The sequence below is a fragment of the Taudactylus pleione genome, unplaced genomic scaffold, assembly GCF_031769625.1.
Source record: "Taudactylus pleione unplaced genomic scaffold, aTauple2 ptg000070l, whole genome shotgun sequence".
Classification (NCBI taxonomy): domain Eukaryota; kingdom Metazoa; phylum Chordata; class Amphibia; order Anura; family Myobatrachidae; genus Taudactylus; species Taudactylus pleione.
Genome location: NW_028284472.1, coordinates 3,653,968 through 3,676,360, shown reverse-complemented (window position 1 = coordinate 3,676,360; position 22,393 = coordinate 3,653,968).

Genomic DNA, 22,393 nt, shown 5'->3' with positions numbered 1-22,393 from the left:
GCAGGCCGTGTTACCTGCACTTACTAGCCTCATGTACTGTACACATACAGCTACGGTATAGTGAGAGAGAGCTGTGCAGCCACACTGATAGCAGGCCGTGTTACCTGCACTTACTAGCCTCATGTACTGTACACACACAGCTACGGTATAGTGAGAGAGAGAGCTGTGCAGTCACACCGATAGCAGGCCGTGTTACCTGCAGTTACTAGCCTCATGTACTGTACACATACAGCTACGGTATAGTGAGAGAGAGCTGTGCAGTCACACCGATAGCAGGCCGTGTTACCTGCACTTACTAGCCTCATGTACTGTACACATACAGCTACGGTATACTGAGAGAGAGAGAGCTGTGCAGTCACACCAATAGCAGGCCGTGTTACCTGCAGTTACTAGCCTCATGTACTGTACACATACAGCTACGGTATAGTGAGAGAGAGCTGTGCAGCCACACTGATAGCAGGCCGTGTTACCTGCACTTACTAGCCTCATGTACTGTACACACACAGCTACGGTATAGTGAGAGAGAGCTGTGCAGTCACACCAATAGCAGGCCGTGTTACCTGCAGTTACTAGCCTCATGTACTGTACACATACAGCTACGGTATAGTGAGAGAGAGCTGTGCAGCCACACTGATAGCAGGCCGTGTTACCTGCACTTACTAGCCTCATGTACTGTACACATACAGCTACGGTATAGTGAGAGAGAGCTGTGCAGCCACACTGATAGCAGGCCGTGTTACCTGCACTTACTAGCCTCATGTACTGTACACACACAGCTACGGTATAGTGAGAGAGAGAGCTGTGCAGTCACACCGATAGCAGGCCGTGTTACCTGCAGTTACTAGCCTCATGTACTGTACACATACAGCTACGGTATAGTGAGAGAGAGCTGTGCAGTCACACCGATAGCAGGCCGTGTTACCTGCACTTACTAGCCTCATGTACTGTACACATACAGCTACGGTATACTGAGAGAGAGAGAGCTGTGCAGTCACACCAATAGCAGGCCGTGTTACCTGCAGTTACTAGCCTCATGTACTGTACACATACAGCTACGGTATACTGAGAGAGAGCTGTGCAGCCACACTGATAGCAGGCTGTGTTACCTGCACTTACTAGCCTCATGTACTGTACACATACAGCTACGGTATAGTGAGAGAGAGCTGTGCAGCCACACTGATAGCAGGCCGTGTTACCTGCACTTACTAGCCTCATGTACTGTACACACACAGCTACGGTATAGTGAGAGAGAGCTGTGCAGTCACACCAATAGCAGGCCGTGTTACCTGCAGTTACTAGCCTCATGTACTGTACAGATACAGCTATGGTATAGTGATAGAGAGCTGTGCAGTCACACCAATAGCAGGCCGTGTTACCTGCAGTTACTAGCCTCATGTACTGTACACATACAGCTACAGTATAGTCAGTGGCGTAACTTCATCTCAGTTGCCCGGAGGCAAGATAAAGTTGGTGCCCCCCACGCACACAAACACACAAGTTTAAAACCTGATTTAAAAACAAATTTAAACTTGACTTATGGTTTTGTAACAAGCCTAGCATGCAAAATGATACATAGTTGAAAGTCAAGGAAGAGTGAAACAAATTACGATTTATTATCAGATAAATTAACACCTCACCAACTATATTTAAACTAAGTGCGTTGAACATAGTGATTATATGATCACTTTTTTTATGAATGAATTGAGTCAGTTTAAAGTCCTCACAACACAAACAAAATATAAATAAACCAGCAGTGTACAGTTGCTCAGAAAGGTTTTTTGACGGGCCTTTGATTCTGCAAAACTGTCAATTAGCTCTTCAGTGTCCACACTGTTCAATCGTTGGTTTTCTATTGATAAAATTGCAAGGGAGCTCAATCGAGTTTCGGACATCGTTCTGCGCAGGTATGTTTTAATGAGTTTCAACTTGGAGAAGCTTCTTTCTACTGATGCAACTGTGATAGGAAGTGTTAAATACAACAGGCTTGCGTTGATCACTTCTGAAAAACTGCTGGCCAATTCCGGATGATTGATCAACAGGAACTCTGCTAATTCTTTGACAGAATTAATGTTACCAAGTTTTACACTGAGTGTCAATTTAAATAGCACTAACTGGTCGGCAAGTTCATCAGAATACTGATTGGTGAGAAACTTAGAGAGTCCGATCAGTTCCTCAACGCTCTTCTCAAGAATGATCTTTGGCTGTATGCACATAAACAGTTTGTAAATCTTCTGCATTGCCTGAAAACGGGTTTCCATTTGATTAATGGTGATGTCGATAAGTGCATTAAAAACGTCCACTTGAAAGCGTTTCTTAGCAGACAGTAGTCTAGAATCCCTTGAGAGATCATCATGGAAACTTTTGACTTGGCGAATCCGTTTTGATGGAAAGAACATGCATTCTATGCCCCAACTACTTGCTAACTCCTTTGCCAAGGACACCGTAGTTTCCCAGTTGTTGCGTAATTACAACATATCCTGCACAAATGACTGCAGTAGCACAACAGGAGTGTTAAGATCACTTGACTGTGACTGCATTGATTTGGATATAATATCCAGTGGTCCAAGAACCTTTGACAGGACAATCACTGTTACAATTGAGGAAAAACTCTCAAAATATTTCTTAAGTGATGTTGCTTCGCATTTTTCCTCACCAATCTTCCCGGTGAATGACAATATGGTAAGCAGCTTCTTGACATCCACAAATCGAGTTCGAAGAGCTAGTAAGGCTTGATTCCTGGATGACCAGCGAGTAGGGCAAAGTTGCTTTAGAGTAACTGAGCTGTTGCCTTCCTTTTGTAGACGATTCCACCTACTGATAGCACTGAAGAAGATGTAGAGTCTTTCAAGCACATCAAAAAATTGCCTCAAATCCTGTACTTGCTTCACTGCATCATTGATGACAAGATTTAAAGCATGAGCACAACCATGAATATACTGAGCTTTTGGTGCCTTCTGTTTCATCAAAGTCTGGACTTCACCATATGCCCCGCTCATGTTGGCTGCCCCATCGTATCCTTGCCCTCTTAGCTTCCGCAGTTCTGTGATGTTTTCAGTTTCTTCCAGTATGACCGCTGCCAGATCATCTACTTTTTGACTTTTAACTTCACTGTATCCCACAAAAGATTCATTAATTCTCAGAGTGACTGGTATGCCGTCATCATTCTTCTCAATTGTGACATAACGAAATATCTTGCTCAATTGGTCTGTCTTTGAAATGTCCATTGTTGTGTCCATAATCACAGAGACAAATGGAGCATGTGCTATTTCATCTATGATTTGCTGCTTCACACGATTGGCAAGAATGTCAACAATCTCATTTTGGATGGACCCACTTAAATATTTTGTGGACCCCTTTGGCTTACTCAGTAGATTTTCAAGTACTGGATCATATCTAGCTATCAGATGAATAAATTCAAGAAAGTTTCCACGTGAGCCAAGCACAGGCTTATCCTCATCATAATCCTGCTCTCGATGACCACGAAATGCTAGATTGCATCTGGAAAGCGTAATGATGACATTTACAATACGATCCAGTACAAGACGCCAGCATTTCCGATTTTATATATTTGCTTGTCGGCCAAGAGATCCACAGTGGCATCATTTTTCCACATGTTGTACACCTGACAAGCTTCTGAATGTGCTGAAGAATTCTCATGTCTCTCGATGCCGCGTGGCAGATTTATCCAATCATTTGTTCCCTCAGTCCACGCTTGATTCTGTGTTGTACTAAAGAGCCAACATGGGGTGCAGTAGCATTTGTCAGCAATTGGACTATATGAGAGCCATATTCTTTGTAAACTTAAGCCAGGCTTTGTGCGGCATGTGTAAAAGTGTTCGCTGAAACTGCGACCTTTGCAAGATCCCTCTTTCTGTTTTGGGAAAGGGCCCTTTGGCTGATACAAGCCACTTTGAACAACAAATTTCTTTTCGAAAGAATTCAGAGTTTTTGCTCTAAAATTCGCTCTGTCAGCAGTCGGTGGCAAACTCTCTACTGTTGTAGTATATTCACAGTCTCTTTCTGTTTCAGGAAGTGTTTCAGCATCATTCTGTTCTTCAGGTGCTACTGCAGACCCTTCAAGTAGTTGTTCTGTAGTAGACTCATCAGTATCTTTCTGAATCTTTCCCGCATTCTGTTCTTTCTGACACTCTTCGGTTTCTTCTGAAGATGCACCAGTGTCCAAAGTTTTTTGAGATGGGTTACTGAAATAAGTACTAACTTTTGGAATCTTTTGCAATAGTTCACTTTCTGAAGCCTGCTTACGTTTCTTAATTGTCCTTCGTGCAGTACCACTGAGTTTTCCTTTACCAGGATTTGCAGACATGGTCCAAGTATGCCATAACACTGCGCAAAAGTGAAAATGTTTCCAATATGAAAATAGTTACTTCTAATTGGTTTCAGGATGGGAAGAACAAATTTGACATTTAAAACTCTGTTAGCCCATTTATGATGATGTAGGGGTATATTGTTAAATACTGGGGAATTACATCAAGTGAAGGTTATGAATGATGTTCATTTAATTTTTTTAAGTTTTGTGGTTATAATTTAGGTTAAAAGCAGTGTGCGAAAATCGGCCAGCTAGGAGCGCACGCAGCCTAGCGAACGGGTCTGAATCAGGCCCCTAGAGTTTCAAGGGCCAACAGCCTCCCCTAAATTACCACATCCCTACTCTTAGGATTGTATGCAAGCAGCTCATGGCGCTACAGAAAAAGGCATAGAGCATTTCTTAAGGGGAGAGAATACTAAAGTATGTGGTGTACTGTTGGCTGTGGTATGGTAGAGTAATAGTATATACACTAGCCCTCCCAAATCAAAAGGCCGTGTTATCTGCACTTACTAGCCTCATGTACTGTACACATACAGCTACGGTATAGTGAGAGAGTGAGCTGTGCAGTCACACCGATAGCAGGCCATGTTACCTGCACTTACTAGCCTCATGTACTGTACATATACAGCTATGGTATAGTGAGAGAGAGAGCTGTGCAGTCACACCAATAGTAGGCCGTGTTACCTCCACATCGGAGCTTTACCTTGGATAAAGTATTGGGTGCGTGCTCGCGTTATCCCAGTATTCAATTTTTTACTTACGAAAACGGTACCTTGCAAATTATTATCTGCAATAAAAAAAGGGATTTATCTTGAAAAATGTGTATGACCCCCTAAAGCTGTACAGACATGGTGGATCACTATGGGTACCCCTGTTTTAGCCTGCAAATTAAAGTCAGGGTTTAACTAGCCGCGGAAGGTGTTTTTTCCCGACATTGATGAAGTGATGCAGAAGAGCACTTTTTTTTTTTTTTGGGTTGTAAAACCACAATTTTTTATTTATTTTTTTTTGGATGTCCCTATTTTTTATTAAAAAATGTGGTCATTTTTTTTTTCTAAATGTAATTCCCAGGGGTGCTGACTTTGTTTTTTTAAGCCTGCACCCCTAAACCACAATTTTTTTATTTTTTTGGACATGTAAAACATGGTAATAAGTTTTCCCCGTTTTTTAACACCAACTTTTTGAAACTGCGAAATGTCTTTGATTTAGAATGCGGGGCTAATTTAAATATGCAAAAATGCCGACATCGTCCCAAAAATATCACCAGAACCGACTTTTAAATAAAAAAAACAAAGAACCCACCCAGTTTTGACGTATTCAAGTTATGCGGAGCAGCGATACTTTTCCGCCTATTACACTGCCTTGACTTTCCGCCTTCTTGGGAAAGTCTTTCAATACAATAGGGCGATGCTTTTCTGTCTTGCAAAATGACGTCATGGGCGAAACCTTTACTCCCATTTCCACATTTCACTTAAATTTGAATACGGAACTGTACTTGATAGTCTTTTTTTTTGTTATTTGGAATAAGAACATATTTGATTGTGTTACTAAATATACTTTCTTATCCATGACCAGGCGATTCAGGATATGGGTGTCAAAGTTGGCTCATGACACCTCTGGGTAGACCACGAGGCACTCCACAGAACAGGTTCAACCATGCACATAAGGTCACCCGCAGTGTGATTGAGCCGTTTCCGCTGTTTGGACCATTCTGCTTGGATCCTGCTTTATGATGCAGCTAAAGAAGGTGACATAGTTAACACCTGCTGCATGTTACATAATATTGTCCTCGGACAAGGGCATGCTGACCTAGAAGACATTGCAGCCGAGGTGGAGGTGCCGGATCCTTTAACATCACAGGACGTGGTTAACTCAGAGGCTGGGAATGAGGTTCGTCAGAGGATAATTCGTCGTTATTTCTCAAGTAAGTTTTTAGCTTCAAATTAGTTTTGGTTAAAAGGGCATGTTGTGTATAGTTATTACTAAATAATAATTAAAAATCCAAGCACAAAATACATTCCCTTGTTTTTTTCTGTGAACATGCATATAGCGAAAATTTACAATTTGTATAATTGTGGGTAACACTAATTTTTGTATGAGCTTAAATATGTTTACCATTACTACTGTCACACCAATTGGAGCCACATTTGTATGTGTTTACCTAATTTGTTCCAATTTATCATCCAAAAATAACCTGTGGCTTTGTTACTTCAGCAGGCATCGGTGTCTACACTGATGTAGTTTAGCAAAGCCAAATATGTAGGTTCGACTGTTCCTGTTGCTCTTCTTTGTTGTAATTTGTTTGACATTTTTGAAATGTAATGTTGTTGTCCAAGCACTTAGATGAACTGTCCTTAATGGTTTTTTTAATAATCAGGCATGCATGTGTTACACATAAACATGGTTCAGCACTTGTTTTTTATTGTTTGTTGGCTCTTAATGTGAGCCCACCCCTTCCATTTTTTTTTTTAAAAAGTATAAACATTAAATTTGTCAATTTCATATTGTATTGATAAAAACCCTCAATGGAAGTTGTTTTTCTCACAGATCAAGTTCCAGTTTGATGCATGGACGTGTTTGATTTTCATGGATCCTGCTTACGGAAGCTTATTGACTTTACATTGTTTTGTGGAAAATATGTTAACATTATACTTTTGACAGACTAAACAAAAAAAAAGATTTTTATAAAGGATCTTGGAAATATCAAGGTGCTAGTGTTTGTTTTCTTTGAGTCCAAATAAAAGTGTTTTAAGTTGTTGTGTACCATTGTGAGATGTACAAGTATGCCTGGGCAAATGTAAAGGTATGCAATGTTTGTGCGTCTTCAAATGTGTCCTAACCCTATTTTTTGGAAGGACACTACTGTATATATAATTTATAGTCCCTTCTATAGAGGCCTACACCAATTGAAATGGAAATTCAACTTGCTAACTATCAACTTGACTATCCCTCAACCTTTGTGTTTAGTGATTCTGTAGATAAAAAATACACACTTGAGATTACACCATAATTTTTTATATTAAGAACATATTGGAAATGTCCAAAATCTTAACATGGCTTTTTGACAGCCATACCAAATATTGTTTAACACAAAAATAAAACAGTTATGTGCACTTTGCTTATGAAATGTAGAACATTACAAAATGTAAATTCAAAATTACATTCAATGTTTAAATGGCACCAACCACATAAAAACATACAATCCCAAAAACAAAACCAGGAAATGCTCAATCTTTCAAATATAAACAAAACGAAAAACTGAAGCTAAACACCCTTGTCCCTCCCTGCCTCTTTGGAGGCACCTCCACACTACGTCGAGGTGGAGAGAGTGGTGATGCAGTTTGGGAGCTGGTGGGTTGGGAACTCAGGCTGGAAATTGTTATAGCCTCAACATCCTGCCTTGGAATTGGCAAGTCCCTTTGTTGGGAAAGGAAGGCCTGTGCCAACTCTCGTAATGCCATGGTTTGATCACGTATGACTTGGGTGAGTTCAAACATTCGGACATTATTGTCACTCGCCATACGGGTGCGTGTTCCCTGGGCCACTGCAGCAGTTCTATTTAATTTTCGAAGTTGGTGTGAAATTACATTTAATTGTTGGGTTTGTGTCCCCATGAAATCCATTTGGGCTTCACGGAAGAAGTGTAGGGAACGGCTCATTTCATCTGCATTTGGGCTTGTCGTATCAGTTGTTGCCTGTGTGGTTTGTGGTGGTTGTGCTACAGGGCTGGTGGGTGTGGTCTCAATGGGAGTGAGAATAATGGTGGCCTCCTCAGCGTCCTCCACATCTGAATAATCCACCAGGCCCAAAGGTCTTGCTGGGACAACTGGTGCTGCTCTGACTCCAATTGGTGGTATATATTGTCTTGTAGAAGGACCTAAATTTTTTTTTGGAAAAGGGTAAAAAATATTAAAACAACAGGTTTGTAAGTATTTTACATCTACAAAATTTATGTTCTCAAAAACATCCTGACTACAAATGTTTTTTTTTTTTAATTTATAAAATTAAAGACAGGGCATTTTTTTTTACAAAAAAAATTAAATGGACTACATTACACCTGAGTCTAAGATGCATTGTGTGTGTGTGAAAATTGCACTGGTTTAACTCACACAAAAATGACAATAACACAGGGTGAGTGACATGTTAGCAGAATTGAGTGACCTTGCAGGGTAGGCTTCACGGACACACAGGTGTGTCAGTGTTGTTTGTAGTCATTACATGGCCCTTAATTAGTGAGACACATTACAAACATACACAGGTGTGAATGTTTAAATAGGGTTCAAGGCTGAAACATGTCACAGATGATGAACTGTCAAGATGACTGCTGTTGTAGGTCAATGTTTGTTTGCTTTTAGCCAGTATGCATTGATGTACATAGGTGAGAAAGTAGCAGTGGCTGTTTTATGCTTGGCTGGATGTTTGAGTTTAAAACAGATGCTTCTAGTAGGTTAACAAGAAAACTCACCCGCCTCTTCATCGGTCAGTTGAGAGCGTGGCCGTTTAGTTCATTTTTTCCCCCTCAAATTTTCAGCTAGTTAAAGTAACAGAGATTGTTTGAAATTACTCAATATGTAATCTAATACTGTGTATACCTAACCAATTGGTCCGTATTTTCTTTGAGCTGATCGGCCAGACTTTTCAACCTACTTTTGGCCGTACTCAATTTGGGGCGTTAAGTCCGGATTTGCAGGATTTTTACGACGATGACGTAATTATCCCCTGTTTTAGTTTTCCGCCGTATTCAATTTGAAAGACTTTACGCCTAGGCGTTAAGTCAATGCAATGTAATAGGCGGTAAAGTATCGCCTAGGAATGGCAGGCGTTAAAGAGTGCAGAATTGTGGTTTTGGGGTGCAACATTTCGGGAACCCCCGACCAGCCTTCAGACAGTCCCCCAAAGGTAATCTGTGTCCAAAAATGTCAACGAAATAGTAAGGGCACCCCAAAAATTGTCAATGAAAAAGGTGGAGAAAAATAATAAAAATGGGATACAAACTTAAATAAAAACGAACTTGACTCTTGGGGGGTCCCCAAGTATGCCCCAAGTGTTTTTTTGATTGCAGGTGTTTGCGGCAGGTGGGTTTTTCCCATTTTTTAAAAGTCACTTTAGCAACTATGAAATATGCTGAACCCCATTTCCAAGTACCCAAAATTTGACTGCTCTTAGTTGTTTTGCCGTAAAAAAACTACTAAATGCTCTTCTGCATCACCTTATTCAAAGCCGCATTTATGCACCTGCCGCCGCTATTACAAACACCGACTTGCTTCAGTAGTTAAAAATGGGGGCACCCCTAGTGATCCCCCATGTCTACACATCTTAAGGGGGATCCCTAGAATATTTCCTGAAAAATCCCTTTTTTGTTGAACCGGTAAAAAAAAGTATTTTAATTAAAAAAAAAAAACTGACATAAGGTCCCCCCCCAAAAGCCAAGCCAGCCCGAAGGCTTGCCAGCCAGTGATGGTTTCTAACAATACGGGGAACAAAATGTGTAGGGTTCCACCGTATTTTAGAAACTATCACCAGGCTGCAGGGAGTAGTGCTGGTTTTAAATATAGGGGGAAAAAACGACGTGGGGTACCCCCTATATTTAAGACCAGCACCAGACCCAACCGACCGGGGTGTAATGCCACAGCCCGGAGACCCAATCACCGGGGCTCCAGGTCCAAAGCATTACACCCCAAGTCGGTCAGCACAAGCCGGTGATCTTGGGGGAGTTGTGGACCCCCCCAAAAAGGGTCCCCCCTCTCCCGAGCACCACAGGCTTACACTGAAACCTGGGGCTCATCCCCATACCCCTGGAGCGGTGGGTGTGGGGGTAATAGGGGGGCCAAATAATGTAACACTATTGTACTTTACAGTGGAACTACAAGTGCCAGCATGCCTGCCAATTTGCACTTGTGGAACTACAAGTGCCAGCAGACATACGGCACCTGTAATTTCAATGTAAAATAAATAGTTAAAAAAACAAACAAACACACACACCGTGTCCAGTATAAGTTTATTACACACACCTACCCATTCACACATACTTACCAATACCAGATGATTCTGTCCTCTTCTCCAGTAGAAATCCAGAAAACATGGCCCTGCAAGGAAGATTTCATACTCACCTACATCCAGCGCTGGTCTCCGCAGTAATCCATGGGTGTTTAAAAACAAAAAAACGTCCTTACCTGATCCACGGAACACAGCTATCTGTATGTGTGTTGCCACACATACAGATAGCTCCCGAATGCCAGCTATCGGCACTGCACGGGGCATTGCAGTCCAGAGAGCCAATCAGCGGCAGCGCTGACTGTAGAGCGCCTGCTGATTGGCTCCAGCAACTGACAGTTCCCACGTGGGCGACTCACACCACGTGGGAACTGTCAGTAGCCGGAGGCAATCAGTGGACGCTCTACAGTCAGTGCGCCCGCTGATTGGCTCTATGGACTGCAATGCCCCGTGAAGTGCCGATAGCTGGCATTCGGGAGCTATCTGTATGTGTGGCAACACACATACAGATAGCTGTGTTCCGTGGATCAGGTAAGGACGTTTTTTTGTTTTTAAACACCCATGGATTACTGCGGAGACCAGCGCTGGATGTAGGTGAGTATGAAATCTTCCTTGCAGGGCCATGTTTTCTGGATTTCTACTGGAGAAGAGGACAGAATCATCTGGTATTGGTAAGTATGTGTGAATGGGTAGGTGTGTGTAATAAACTTATACTGGACACGGTGTGTGTGTTTGTTTGTTTGTTTTTTTAACTATTTATTTTACATTGAAATTACAAGTGCCGCATGTCTGCTGGCACTTGTAGTTCCACAAGTGCAAAATGGCAGGCATGCTGGCACTTGTAGTTCCACTGTAAAGTACAATAGTGTTACATTATTTGGCCCCCCTATTACCCCCATACCCACCGCTCCAGGGGTATGGGGATGAGCCCCAGGCTTCAGCGTAAGCCTGTGGTGCTCGGGAGAGGGGGGACCCTTTTTTGGGGGGTCCACAACTCCCCCAAGATCACCGGCTTGCGCTGACCGACTTGGGGTGTAATGCTTTGGACCTGGAGCCCCGGTGATTGGGTCTCCGGGCTGTGGCATTACACCCTGGTCGGTTGGGTCTGGTGCTGGTCTTAAATATAGGGGGTACCCCACGTCGTTTTTTCCCCATATATTTAAAACCAGCACTACTCCCTGCAGCCTGGTGTTGGTTTCTAAAATACAGTGGAACCCTACACATTTTGTTCCCCATATTTTTAGAAACCACCACTGGCTGGCAAGCCTGGGGCTGGTTTGGCTTTTGGGGGGGACCTTATGTAATTTTTTTTTTTTACATTTTTATACTTTTTTTTACAGGTTCAACCAAAACGGGAATTTTCGGGAAATATTCTAGGGCCCCCGCTAAAAATGTGTAGACATGGGGGATCACTATGGGTACCCCCATTATTATATCCTGCCACGGCAAGTGCATAAATGCGGCTTTGATAAAAGTGAGGCAGAAGAGGTTTTTTTGTTTGTTTTTTTAAAAGATACCTAGGCCCATCAGATTTGGGTCACTTGAAAATGTGGGAGCATATATTAAATTTGCTAAAGTGATTTTCCTAAATTTAAAAAAACCCACCTACCGCAAGCACCTGCAATGAAATAAACACCTGGGGCATACTTGGGGACCTCCCAGAGTCAAGTTTGCAAGTTTTTAACTTTGTCCCCCAAACTTTAAAAATTACACACACAAAAAAAATATGTTTTTTTGGTGGTCCACAAATTTATAAACTTAAATTTTTAACACAGTTTACCTTTGGGGGGCTATCTGAAGGATGCACGGGGGGACCTGTAATGTTGAACCCCAAAACCCCAATTCTACACTTTTTAAAGGCTGCTATTCATAGGCGCTACTTTTCCGCCTATTACATTGCGTTAACTTTCCGCCTAGGCGTAAAATCTTTAAAATTGAATATGGGGTAAAATGAAACCAGGGGAAAATGACATCATCGGCGTGGAACTAATGTCAATCTGAACTTAACGCCACAAATTTAATACGGACCTAACACCAAAATTTTTTACTAAAACAGGACTCACCAGGACGCCTTGGAGCAGGAGGTCGATCCATGTCCTCTATATGATCACCAGGCAGGACTTCAGGAGGCAAAACCTCCCTCAACTCCTCCTCAAAGCTTGAAAACAATATCCGGACACGACGTCCTCCACCAGTTTTGCGTGCTTCTCGCATCTCATCCGCCATTTTGGCCTTTAAACCCCGCTTAACATCATTGTATCTTTTTTTATATTTTTAACATCACGGGAGCAGGAACCTACAGCAGTAACAGCCTTCAAAACCGTTTGCCACATAGCTTTTTTCCTCGACAATGGGGTGTTATGTGCATCCTCGCCAAGGAGGCGACTATAGACCGGGACAATTGCATGCACTAGGGCACAATTCTCGGCATGTGTAAAACGAACATTGCGCCCTGTTCGTGTTTTCTCAGGGCGTGGAGCTACTTCCACCTCCACATCCTCCTGCTCACCCTCTTCCTCCTCACTACCCTCCTCCTGTGTAGCATCACTGCTCGCCTCCTCCTCATCAGTAATTGCCTGTCTGACTAGGCAAACATCCTCCTCCTCCTCCTGACTCTCCTCACCCCTTCTGTGTCTGTAAGACATTTTAGTGTAATCAGTTTTATGCAGCAAAAATAAACACCGCTAACATTCACAAACTCCTTCCCAAACCTATCAAAGGTCAAAATGGAGGAACAGGTGTTTATATACTGTAGGTCTGTATTGATCAGCAGTTAGTGTTGTGCCAATGGTTGTCTTTGTTTTAAACCGATTTAGTAAGCTTTTGAAACTCACGATTTGGTTGGTCAGAAAATCGCAATTTTTTTGGAGAGAAATCTCGCGGGAACTTGCATGTCACAATCACCAGTGCTTGAAAAGTGACACCCTATTGAATTTGCGAGTTTCAGTACAAACTCGCACTTTTTAAAAGTGCGAGACAGTGCGAGTTTGTACTGTTACTAAAACAGACTACCTATTACATTTGGCCCACTATCTGTATAGATGCATTTTGTGAAATATCATTTGTCAGCTGAACGAACGACATATCACATAGTGTGTACCTAGCATTACACATCACAGTAGTGTGACCGTAACCATGGCAAAAAGATTCCTGCTTACCGTCACCTACGGCTATGCAGGAACTTAGGGCCTGATTCAGAGCCGCTCGTAAGCGGCCGCTCGTTCGCACTGAGCGATGTTCGCACAACTGCGCATGCGTACGGATTGTAATACGCATGCGCAAACTAGTCAGTGCGGCCGAAAATCGTTTGTTCGCTATATAGTGAATGCCTGCTACTTTGAGTGACAGGAGGAGGTGTATGTGGGTGGTAACAGGGGAAGGTGCTTGAAAACGGGGAGTGGAGATCAGAACGCAGGCGTGCTTAAAGGTCAAAACGGGCATTTTAAGGGAGTGCATAATTAATACAGCAGCGTCTTTGCCCACGTCACTTGGTTGTTTTAGAGTCAGAACTGCTCGCAATATAGCGGTTGAAAAAACCAACCACAAGAATAGCGAGCAGTTCATACGCTGTTCGATGTACTCGATTAATCTAATAAATAGCGGACATGACTTATGGTGCGAGTGGCAAGGGGACGTATTTTTCAAAATTTTGACCGCAAGTTTTGCTCGCTCGTTCAGACTTAGAGGCGTGAACAGACCTCAATGAGCGAACGTTTCATTTAAATAGCCACCCCTTGTTTTTGAACGAACGACCGCAAATAGCGAGCGGCTCTGAATCAGGCCCTTAATCCCCAGTGAAGCTGATTTTGCCTTTGCACGGCCAGACGCACTCGGCTCCTCTGTCGGGCTATAATTCTTACTTGACTGGTGTCAATTCCAAAGCTCTGTCTGTACATAGATGATGATTTAAGTTAAATACAGTAACAGATATTGGTTATATTTTTATCACTGCATTTACTGTCTACTCCGCCCTTACCATATTTTCGTTTCCCCCACCCCACAAGAACACCCATCTTTTTATCCAATTTATATCTGACAACAATACATTACCAACCAGATTGTAGTTGTTTTATGTTTTAAAGACTATTTGTACTATGAGTATTAGGTTATTTTACATGACAGAGCACATTCACAAAAGCAATTTCAACGGTTTCATATTATGGGGCCCATTTATCTTTGAATATTTGAGGTAAATTCCCCGAATGTATTACGGTCCCTCCAGTCCCGCTGGCAGACACACCCCCTGCAATGCTGCCAAATGTTCCAATATCCGGAATGCGATGCATTCCCGATACTGGCCCCTGCAGCTAACGCCATCTGAAGAAGACGTTACCCGCTGTAGCTTATGGGCTACATTGCGCACTATTAGTCGGCGGAGGGATCCGCTGGAACCCTCCCCGGCTACAGCGGATGTCCATGTGCAGTCCACAGAACTGCGCATGCGCACCACCCCCTGCACTGGCCGGCCACACTCTGGAGACATCGCAGTGACGGGATCCTTTCGGAGCCCGTGTTCCTGCATGTCCCGGATGATACATCCGGCCGATAGGATGGCTTTTTGCAATACAGTCAGGGGCGTTACTGGCATTCTCTGATCGCATTGCAAAAGCGATCATTGATAAATGGGCCCCTATGACATGATGCAAGATTCTCCCAATTACACATGTAGCACTGACAGATTATAAATGTCTCACTTTACTTTTTTCAAAATCACTGCTCCCACCTTTTATTTGACAAATAATATCTTTATGGTAAATTAGATATACCTCCAGTGCTACCTATATATATGTATATGTGTGTAGCAGTTGGACTCAGAAGCATAAGCATCTATTCAGTTGCACGGTTTTGGTTCAATAAATTGACCACCAGATGGTCTGACATAAATTACGGTTACCATTTTTTAGACATCAAGTACGAGGTCTCACAGTTTCTGATCCAAAGAATTGCCTAATTTTGGGTATACATTAAGTACATGTGTATACATCAATATTGAGATCTACCCCTGAAGAAGTCTCATAAAGAGACGAAACGCGTAGGGTTTTAATGAAAGGTTGACACTACATTTAAACATCTGCTGATCGAAAGGTGTACGATATCCCTTTCCTAAGATTGGAAGGCTGTGCATTACCAAATTGTGCAAGATTGTCCATCTAGCATATTAAATTTTAATAAAGAATTATTTTACTTTCTATTTTTCAAATTTTTATTAACGTTGGCCTTGGGCCTGTGTTTGGGTGTCTTGGTACGAAGGTATCTTTTTTAGAACCTTGAGTAGGACTTAATGCGAACTCATAGTTTGGACTAATTGAACAAAATTGAGAACGAGTAGGAATAACGGTGAAGTTGGCTCTTCAAAAGAAAAAGAAGACGTATAAGCCTTTGGAGAGATTGCATTGTATTTTACTAATTTTTAAATAAATTGTGTTGCGATTTAGCGCCCCATCAGTAATCCATTTGTGTGTATATATATATATATATATATATATATATAGTGTGTGTGTGTGTAGCACAGGTGGAGGTGTATCTGATATATTTTAAAGACATTATAATCTTGCTCTAAATTTAAATGCATCATGAATTTGGGGGGCTACATGGGTGGGGTAGGTGCTGGGGGGGTGATATTTTTAAAGAGTATATATCTTATCACTATGTCATGTAAGGGGGAGGGTGAAATATTTAAAGAGCATATGTTTTATCACTCTGCCATGTTAAATAATTCAACATTGCAGAGTGATAAAACATATGATCCTTAAATATACTCCCCCACCCCCCCTAACATGGCAGAGTGATGAAATATATGCTTTATAAATATATCATCCCCCCTCCCTCAGCACACCCCTCCCCCCCCAACATGGCAGAGTGCTAAAATATATGCTTTATAAATATATCATCCCCCCCTTCCTCAGCACACCCCTCCCCCCCTAAAATGGCAGAGTGCTAAAATATATGCTTTATAAATATATCACACCCCCTCCCTCAGCACACCCCTCCCCCCCCTAAAATGGCAGAGTGCTAAAATATATGCTTTATAAATATATCATCCACCCCTCCCCCCCAAACATGGCAGAGTGATACAATATATGCTTTATAAATATATCATCCCCCCTCCCTCAGCACACCCCTCCCCCCCCTTAACATGACAGAGTGATAAAAAATAATCTTTATTAATATATCATCCCCCCCCTGCCTCAATGCCAGGCAATGACCCCACCCCACCCCTCACCAGGCTTGGCTTGCCAGACACTTTGACAGACAGACTTACTTGATTTTTACTGCCTGTCTCCCCAGTCACAGTGCCACAGCCCGCAGCGCTGCCCACACAAATCCTCTGTCTTCCGGGTCCCGGCGCACTCTACACAGTGTCTTCGGTCTGCAGTGTCGGGCGGCTCCTCAGAGTACACGGGGCAGTCACATGATACGTCCGCGGCCCACCAAGACCACAGAGCCGGAGGAGGAACGCCGCTGATGCTGATTGGCGCTCAGCTCAGCGGCTCCTCTCTCTAGCTTTCTTTATTTACAGCGAAGTCGGCGGTAGGTGTAGATAGATGCGGTGGAAGGAAGTGGAACGGCCGGGACCATGGAGACAATGGAGCCAGCTCAGCCAGATGCCCCCTTCAGGGCTGGGCGCCCGGCGGCAACTGACTCCATTGTCTCCGGGAGTTCCGCCACTGGGTATAGTGTGAGAGAGCTGTGCAGTCACACCGATAGCAGGCCGTGTTACCTGCAGTTACTAGCCTCATGTACTGTACACACACAGCTACGGTATAGTGAGAGAGAGAGCTGTGCAGTCACACCGATAGCAGGCCGTGTTACCTGCACTTACTAGCCTCATGTACTGTACACATACAGCTACGGTATAGTGAGAGAGAGAGCTGTGCAGTCACACCAATAGCAGGCCGTGTTACCTGCACTTACTAGCCTCATGTACTGTACACATACAGCTACGGTATAGTGAGAGAGCTGTGCAGTCACACTGATAGCAGGCCGTGTTACCTGCACTTACTAGCCTCATGTACTGTACACATACAGCTACGGTATAGTGAGAGAGAGAGCTGTGCAGTCACACCGATAGCAGGCCGTGTTACCTGCACTTACTAGCCTCATGTACTGTACACATACAGCTACGGTATAGTGAGAGAGAGAGCTGTGCAGTCACACTGATAGCAGGCTGTGTTACCTGCACTTACTAGCCTCATGTACTGTACACATACAGCTACGGTCTAGTGAGAGAGCTGGGCAGTCACACCAATAGCAGGCCGTGTTACCTGCACTTACTAGCCTCATGTACTGTACACACACAGCTACGGTATAGTGAGAGAGAGCTGTGCAGTCACCCTGATAGCAGGCCGTGTTACCTGCACTTACTAGCCTCATGTACTGTACACATACAGCTACGGTATAGTGAGAGAGAGCTGTGCAGTCACACCAATAGCAGGCCGTGTTACCTGCACTTACTAGCCTCATGTACTGTACACATACAGCTACGGTATAGTGAGAGAGAGAGCTGTGCAGTCACACTGATAGCAGGCTGTGTTACCTGCACTTACTAGCCTCATGTACTGTACACATACAGCTACGGTCTAGTGAGAGAGCTGGGCAGTCACACTGATAGCAGGCCGTGTTACCTGCACTTACTAGCCTCATATACTGTACACATACAGCTACGGTATAGTGAGAGAGCTGTGCAGTCACACCAACAGCAGGCCGTGTTACCTGCAGTTACTAGCCTCATGTACTGTACACACACAGCTACGGTATACTGAGAGAGAGAGCTGTGCAGTCACACCGATAGCAGGCCGTGTTACCTGCACTTACTAGCCTCTTGTACTGTACACACACAGCTACGGTATAGTGAGAGAGCTGTGCAATCACACCGATAGCAGGCCATGTTACCTGCACTTACTAGCCTCATGTAATGTACACATACAGCTACGGTATAGTGAGAGAGAGCTGTGCAGTCACACCGATAGCAGGCCGTGTTACCTGCACTTACTAGCCTCATATACTGTACACATACAGCTACGGTATAGTGAGAGAGCTGTGCAGTCACACCAACAGCAGGCCGTGTTACCTGCAGTTACTAGCCTCATGTACTGTACACACACAGCTACGGTATACTGAGAGAGAGAGCTGTGCAGTCACACCGATAGCAGGCCGTGTTACCTGCACTTACTAGCCTCTTGTACTGTACACACACAGCTACGGTATAGTGAGAGAGCTGTGCAGTCACACCGATAGCAGGCCATGTTACCTGCACTTACTAGCCTCATGTACGGTACATATACAGCTACGGTATAGTGAGAGAGAGAGCTGTGCAGTCACACCGATAGCAGGCCGTGTTACCTGCACTTACTAGTCTCATGTACTGTACACATACAGCTGCGGTATAGTGAGAGAGAGCTGTGCAGTCACACCAATAGCAGGCCGTGTTACCTGCAGTTACTAGCCTCATGTACTGTACACATACAGCTACGGTCTAGTGAGAGAGAGCTGTGCAGTCACACCAATAGCAGGCCGTGTTACCTGCACTTACTAGCCTCATGTACTGTACACATACAGCTACGGTATAGTGTGAGAGAGCTGTGCAGTCACACCAATAGCAGGCCGTGTTACCTGCACTTACTAGCCTCATGTACTGTACACATACAGCTACGGTATAGTGTGAGAGAGCTGTGCAGTCACACCGATAGCAGGCCGTGTTACCTGCACTTACTAGCCTCATGTACTGTACACATACAGCTACGGTATAGTGAGAGAGAGCTGTGCAGCCACACCGATAGCAGGCCGTGTTACCTGCAGTTACTAGCCTCATGTACTGTACACATACAGCTACGGTATAGTGAGAGAGAGCTGTGCAGTCACACCGATAGCAGGCCGTGTTACCTGCAGTTACTAGCCTCGTGTACTGTACACATACAGCTACGGTCTAGTGAGAGAGAGCTGTGAAGTCACACCGATAGCAGGCCGTGTTACCTGCACTTACTAGCCTCGTGTACTGTACACATACAGCTACGGTATAGTGTGAGAGAGCTGTGCAGTCACACCGATAGCAGGCCGTGTTACCTGCAGTTACTAGCCTCGTGTACTGTACACATACAGCTACGGTATAGTGAGAGAGAGCTGTGCAGTCACACCAATAGCAGGCCGTGTTACCTGCAGTTACTAGCCTCGTGTACTGTACACATACAGCTACGGTCTAGTGAGAGAGAGCTGTGCAGTCACACCGATAGCAGGCCGTGTTACCTGCACTTACTAGCCTCATGTACTGTACACATACAGCTACGGTTTAGTGAGAGAGAGCTGTGCAGTCACACTGATAGCAGGCTGTGTTACTTGCACTTACTAGCCTCATGTACTGTACACATACAGCTACAGTATAGTGTGAGAGAGAGCTGTGCAGTCACACTTATAGCAGGCCGTGTTACCTGCAGTTACTAGCCTCATGTACTGTACACATACAGCTACGGTTTAGTGAGAGAGAGCTGTGCAGTCACACCGATAGCAGGCCATGTTACTTGCACTTACTAGCCTCATGTACTGTACACATACAGCTACAGTATAGTGTGAGAGAGAGCTGTGCAGTCACACTTATAGCAGGCCGTGTTACCTGCAGTTACTAGCCTCATGTACTGTACACATACAGCTACGGTCTAGTGAGAGAGAGCTGTGCAGTCACCCCAATAGCAGGCTGTGTTACCTGCGGTTACTAGCCTCATGTACTATGGGCCTGATTCAGAGCCGGACGCTCTGACCAGAGCGCTCGCTCTGAATCAGGGCCATCCTACCTCATTTTGGAGCGGCCTCATGGACGCTCGCATAGCTGTGGGTTACCACCCACAGCTATAGCGAGCGTCCATGATGATGGTCGCGATGGTCAAGACCATCATGACCATCGGGCTTGCGACGAGACCCTGCGGTAGGGTCTCGCTGCCGCAAGCCCTGGAGTGATTTTGGCTCTATCAGAGCCAAAATCACTCCCACTGACATCACTGCTGATGTCAGTGGGACCGGCCCCAGACGGTTGGCGTTCCCATGGGAACGCCTCCGTCTGCTAGCCACGCCCCGGCACGCCCACCAAAGGGGGCGTGCTGTCACTCACCATCGACAGCACGCCCCCTTTGGTGCGAGACCCTGTGCGACGGATTCCTCGTCGCTCGCCGGGTCTCGCGAATGCGCACGACGGAGCTCCCTCCGTCGTGCACATGCGCTTTCGGGCACCATCGACCCACTTGCGAGCGTCCTTTGCTGGCGAGTCTGAATTAGGCCCTATATCTCTAATGCTCTCTCATTAATACCAGACTAACTGAAGAGTTGGGGGAGAGAATAGTTTTGGCTTCTGATAGCAGAGATCCACAGGAACTATTTCTGCATCTTGGGTTAAATATATTGTTATCTCTAAAAAAAAACGCAACAAAATATGAACACTCAGGAGGGAAGAGTGTTATATTCACGTGAAATACTTACCTTACTAAGCAACTACAACCGGACTTTTAGAACTTAGTATTTAGGAGGATATCTACATTGATATATTGTTATTATTTATGCATGATGTTACTGCATTGTTCAGATAAACATACGTATGTCAATATACAACACAGTATACTGTTATGTCATATAGGGCTCTATTTATCAACATTATTTTTACTAAAATAATGTGAAAAAGGGTGTTTTCACACCCTTTTCACATTATTTTAGTATCACCTATAGTTATTACAGGGCAATTGGAGTAGAATTCGTAAAATTCTACTCCAAGCCCTAAGTATCACTTATTTTTAGTAAAGCAGATCGCATTTCCCATAACTGTAATGGGAAATGTGATCCGACCATAGTTACTAAAAATAAATGTGAAAAAAATATCGGGGAAAGCCCTGTGATAATAACGCCACCTGGAGGTGGCATTATCCAGGGTCTCCCCCGGTTACCAGACTCCTGGCCTGCTCTAATGGGGAGAGCAGAGCCGGGAGTCGTTCCCTGTAATCAGCTGTGTGGTCTAAACAGACCGCAAGCTGATTAGTGTAAAAAAAAAAATTACTTACCTGACTCCAGGGATCGGTGATCGGGCCTCCGGTGATGACTCCACTCCGGTCATCTGGTCTCCCACAGTGCACTGCTGCCCGGTCATCAGGTGATCGGGCCCCAGTGCAGTATGGGAGATCCCCTGACCGGAGGAATGGAGAACATCACCGGAGGTAAGTGCAGGTAAGTGTAAGTAAGGGAGAGGGGGGTCCGCGATCGCGGGGGTGGGGCTTAGCGCCGGAGGGGGGGTAGCAGCGGCGACCGTGATAAGGCTCCAAAGGGGATTTGCAGGGACAGAGCTTTATCGCAAGCTCTGTCCCTGCAAGTGATTTGTAGTGAATCCCTGTGATATTGCCTGAATTCGCAATGCGAATTCACTCGGTAATATCACACTACAATCTGCATTCAATATGCGGATTGTAGTAAATAGAGCCCATAATGAGGTGAATGTATGTTCTTATGTACTTGGAATTTCATCAATATAAAGAACGTTATATCTATATGTAATTGTGTTTACTTACCTGGAGGAGTGATGCAAACATCCAAAAAGAATAAGGAACAGATGTCTTTGTGTTATAATATTGTTTTCATCTAACATGCCCTTCTACACACTACACTATAGGGAGTAATATTCATACTTGAGTGTATCCTTGGGCTTACATAGGCAAGTCCTATATATATGTAATATGGGTTTTCCCAAGTAGGCCCATACCGACAACCAATACTTGGGTGGAGGCACAGATAAAATAAAGGTACACCACTTAGAGGGAGGTTATGGGTGGGTACAGTAAACTATATGGGAGTTGGTAACCTGGTGACCCATTACAGAGGTAATAGGGGGGTTACACTAACATATGCGATCAATACAGCAAAGGAAAGCTCTTCCGATAAGCGCTGTCCTTTGCGATCCATACCGCCTCGTGGACTTCCGGGTTTATGACCAGGGAGTCCATCTGCACATGTGCAGAGTGACACGGCGGCCACAGGGCTTCTACAGGTAACGCCTCGGCGGCAACACATTAGTGCATACGGAAAATGCTGGAAAACCCTGGAAAC